Source organism: Sardina pilchardus, chromosome 1, assembly GCF_963854185.1.
Source record: "Sardina pilchardus chromosome 1, fSarPil1.1, whole genome shotgun sequence".
In the NCBI taxonomy this organism is placed as follows: domain Eukaryota; kingdom Metazoa; phylum Chordata; class Actinopteri; order Clupeiformes; family Clupeidae; genus Sardina; species Sardina pilchardus.
In genome coordinates, this window is record NC_084994.1 from 36,102,890 (window position 1) to 36,108,022 (window position 5,133).

Here is a 5,133-nt window from a genome sequence, read left to right on the forward strand (position 1 = left end):
CGTCTGCCCCTCCATGGTGGAGGCCACTTGATCCACTTACCCCAGTAGAGGAATGGCTCCCTGCCCTGCGGCATCGATTTCCTCCTGTGACAGATTTGCTCCAATTACGCAGAAGCAGACTTCCTCCCCACACACACTCACACACACACACACACACACACAAGCTCACACACTCTCTCTCTCTCACACACACACACACACACACACTGATAGCCCTCCTGGGGTCCTCCGACGCTAACAGGGATCTGAATCATAACTGATAAACCAATCTCACCTGGGCCCACTCTGTCTTCACCCACTGATAACATCTCCTTCTCTTTCTCTCGCTTTCTCTCTCTCCTTCAATATCTCTCCTGTGCCCTCTCTCTATCTACTTTTCGTTTGTTGTTTTGCTTATTCACAAATACAGTATGTCCATTTGTCATTCTCTTGGTGTCACCATTCTCTCAGCAACCACCCACAGACTCATATTCAACCCTCATCTAAAACACACACACACACACACACACACACACACACACTTGATTGTTTTATTTGGAATGGCCAATACTGATTAAAACATCAAAGCATCCATCCAAATATTTGCAAAAGAACATATTCTGTTTGTTTGTGTTTGTCAAAACATTGTGCTAATAGTCCCAGTCGCACAGTGACGCATACACTCGCAAACACGCACGCAATCACCACTCCATTCCATAGTGTTTCTACAGGTCTCCACCCCCTCCCTCTGTCCCTCTGTCCCTCTGTCCCTCTTTCTCTCTCGCTCTCTCTCTCTCTCTCGATGTGATCTTCTCTTCCTGTTTGTCCAAATGAAAATACAATGGCTCCCCTGTCACCATGGCTATTCGGGTGAATCTGTGGTCAGGCAGAGACCGGATTGATCCAGGTGGGCCTCCTCCCCAATGTATCTATCTACATACTTATTTAATACAAGGCGAAATAGTATGACACCGTATTTTTTTGCCACACTACTCAAGTCTAATGTGGCCACTTGCACAGCTTTGCATTATCTGGGACTACTGTGACATCAATTATTTCTGCATGTGTATGTACACTGTATATAAAACACATACACATACACATACACATACACATAAACATACACATACACATACACATGCACATACACATACAGTACACATACACATACACATACACATACACATACACATACACATACACATACACATACACATACACATACACATACACACACACACATGCACATTCACATGCACATGCACACACGCACACACACACACACACACAGTTCAAAACAAATTGAATAATGGCATGCCACTGAAAAGTACACTCAAACGATCAAACAACCCCCCCCCCTCTCTCTCCCTCTCTCTCTCTCTCTCTCCCTCTCTCTCTCTCTCTCACACACACACACTCACACACATCTGTTATCCTGTTATCTGACTGGATTAAATGGCTTTTAATGGTTGTTGTTTGAAAACACAGTAATACCCTGCTCAAAGACAGAGAGAGAGAGAGAGAGAGAGAGAGAGAGAGAGAGAGAGAGAGAGAGATGTTGTCTTTACAGAGGATGCCAAGGGACTGGACTTATCAATTAATTAGCTAAAAGAGAGCTGCAACAGGGAAATAACCATAATGAGGTTATTGCTGTGAAGCATGTCCATCTGGGTGATGCAATGACACACACACACACACGCACACACACACACACAAACATGCACACACACACACACACACGCACGCACGCACGCACGCACACACACACAAACAAACAGAGAGAGGAGGGGGAGGGAGGACCATTACAGAGGCCGTTAAGGATGTAGCATACTGTGGCTGAAGGCAAAGCACAAGGATACAATATCTATACCGCACCACACGGCTGGAATGAGCTTCAAAACACGCTCAACTTGAACTCCTTACTTTCCTTAGCTTACTGTACACACACTGCCCCATAGAGTTCTACTTTATTTTAATGTATCATTTCATTTCTCCTTAGCCTGTTGTCTGTCTTCTGTGATAGTGTGTTATTACTAGATGTCGTTGGACTGTATAACCATGTTCTATGGTACCCATTTGCTATCGTTCTTAAATTACATTCTGGCAGCCCTCTTGGTCAGGGCTCCCTGGCAAAAGAGTCATGGAGTCTCAATGGGACGTTCCTGGCCAAATAAAGGCTGATTTAAGAAAGAAAAAAGGCCTATATCAATTTAAGGGATTGCGTTCAAAATCATTATAGCATGCACAGTAGGCAAAGGCTCTTGAAACTCAAACTCAAACTCAAACCATGCAACCTATGTATCTCTCAGGTGGCTCCTCTCTCTTTCCCTCTCTGAGTATATTAAACACCATAGAAACCAGAGATCCGCTCTAGAATCCGAACTTTGACGCAGATCTAATCTGCCAATCAAATTACAGTAAAAAGAATTCCATCGTTACTAAGTGATAGTGTTACAATGTTCTAACATCCGAACTTTGACAGTTAGCAACAAATGACGCAAATCCAATCTTCCAATCAACTTACAGTAAACGGGATTCCATCGTTCCTAAGTGATAGTGCTACAATGTTCTACAGTAAACAATCCATCCACAGTTGCCTGCAACTTCAAACGAACCACACGCTTTGTGCCTCTTCTCCTGCGATTTACTGCGAACAACCTTGCTTGATAAACATTGGATCAGTGTTTCTTAATTACATTTGAACTGTTATTGTGCTGAGGACTTGTTTCAATCACTGGACAAATTGTACATTAACCAAGAGTTAGCTAGGTGTTTAGCCTGTCTGATAGCCTGTAGGCTAATCGGCTAACTCGGGTATAGCATTAGCTACCTGTAACTCACTTTACAGCAATTTTAAAAAGGCTAGTTAGTTACTAACTGTTTTAAGTAGTCACTGCTGAGTATACTACCCTGTACACTTGATACTTGCCTTGTTTTATTACCATTTGTAGTGTTTTTCAGATATCCTCTGCTCCTTGTGAACGGCTGTATCAAGTAGGTAAGGTAGCTGCTAGCAGCTACATTGATAACACAAAAAAAACGACAGAGACCACCCACACGGAAAGAGTGCAGTAGCCCGTTGAACGTTGTGCCAGGTTCGACTAAACCGGTGCTATAAAGAAAGTTCACATTAACAAGTTAGCTGCTAGTCCTCTTGTCTCCCTGTGTTAACTGTGTCCAGGTGTCATGCTGGGGCGACCGAGGGAGATCAGCCAAGCCGTATCGGACCAGGCGTTCGAATGGCTATGCTACAATGTGCACATCAAGATGGGCGATCTGGTAAGACTAACCCAAGCCCACAGATCATTTAAACATTACTGACATAGGCTACTTCGAGTCTCTAGGCCTCCCAAAAGAGCCAGGCAGAGTGATATGAACATCCTAAAGAAAACGGTCGGGGACACTGGGTTAAACTTCATGATGTGTTGTTGGTATCGTCATCTATTTTTGCTGTATGTGCTCCTGTTTCTATAAGGAGGAAGAGACCACCAGGCTGCGTCGGAGGACCACAGCGCTGGACAAGGAGGTAAAAATTACCACTTAGTGATGCTATAGTGCTTTAGTGATAGTATGTGTGTTGATGCATTACAGCTACCGTAACCTACCTTACTCCAAGGCTGTGTGTTTGTGTCTGTGAACTAATTTGTGTGACATGTGTGAGTGTCTGTGTTTGTTTGTGTGTTTTCCTGTGTGTGTGTGTGTGTGTGTGTGTGTGTGTGTGTATGTGTTTATCTGTGCAGCTGTTCCTGGCGGAGAGAGAGGTGCAGGCAGCTGAGCGGTGGGTGGCCAAGGCTGAGGATATGCTTCTCCTCGGAGAGGTGTGTGTGTGTGTGTGATCCACACAGCAGCAAAATCTACGCCTTACATTTGAACATTTATGTATGCATACACACACACACTTGTGAAAAAACAAACAGACAGACAGCCCCTAATGAGAATGTTATATCCACTAATGCAACATTCTCACGGGGGGTTTTTGGGGGGGGGGGGGGTTCCCCTCTCTGTTACATCTGTATGTTAATGCATGCATACATACACACAACAGTGTATACATTAGTGGATATAGCACTCTCATTAGGGGTTTTCAGGCTTTTCATGTACCTCACCACCCCCTCTGCGTACCATAAAAGACCTTGTAATGAACTCATCAGTCGTCCCCTTTTGATGAGGTGGACACACATGTGTTTTATAATTACGCCTCATGGGAGGATTGAGAACTACTTAAGTACCACTTGAGAACCACTTAAGTGAACTAAACCCTGAGGTGCCATCGTACAATGAGAACTACTTAAGAACAAGGCCGTAGTCACCATAGACATTGAGGGGGACGTGTCCCCCCCAATATTCAGATACGACCAAAATGTCCCCCCCAATATTCGGACATAGAAAAATAAATAAATAAATAAAAACGCTACAGGAAACCAACGGTATCGACCGCGATCTGAATTGTCACTGGCAAATGCAATCAAATGCACAAAATAGCTTAATAGTAGCACCTTCATTAGTAGCCTACCTGGCGTGACGCACGCTTTCAACATCAATCTCACGCTCTCACACACGCGCAAGAAATGTCACGCCAAATCCATTCTTCTTTTTCATCAATCTGTTCACTTTCAGTTGACAGTTAGTGACTAGACTAGACCACAGCATATTGTCTAGACAGGAGACAAATTTAAGGCATAGGTGGGCTCTTTAGATCAACTACAGGTATAGTATCTGTCTCTACTATAGCCTATAATGTTTTCAGCGCATAGAAATGATCTGAGACGCAAAATGCAAAATGCTCACCCATTCTTCTCTATCGGATTGCTCACGAAGTTCTAGTCACACTGATATGCATGTCACTTGACAGAGCACGAGCTTTCTGGTGGTATCAATGTAAATTTAGCCTACACAAAATATAATTATATAATTATCTGCAACTCGCGAAAGAATCAAATTGCGCACCAATTATTAGCTGGTGGATTGCTCACGAAGTTTAGGCTAATCACACGCTTTCTGATAGTATTAAGCTACACTAGTTGCTGTAATAAACGGTTCGCGAGAAAATCAACTTGAATACACGAAATTAAATCATTACATTCCATCTCCACACCTGGCCCATCGCGGTGGAATAACTCCCAAGCCATTCCCGAGTAGCCTAATCCAGTTTTT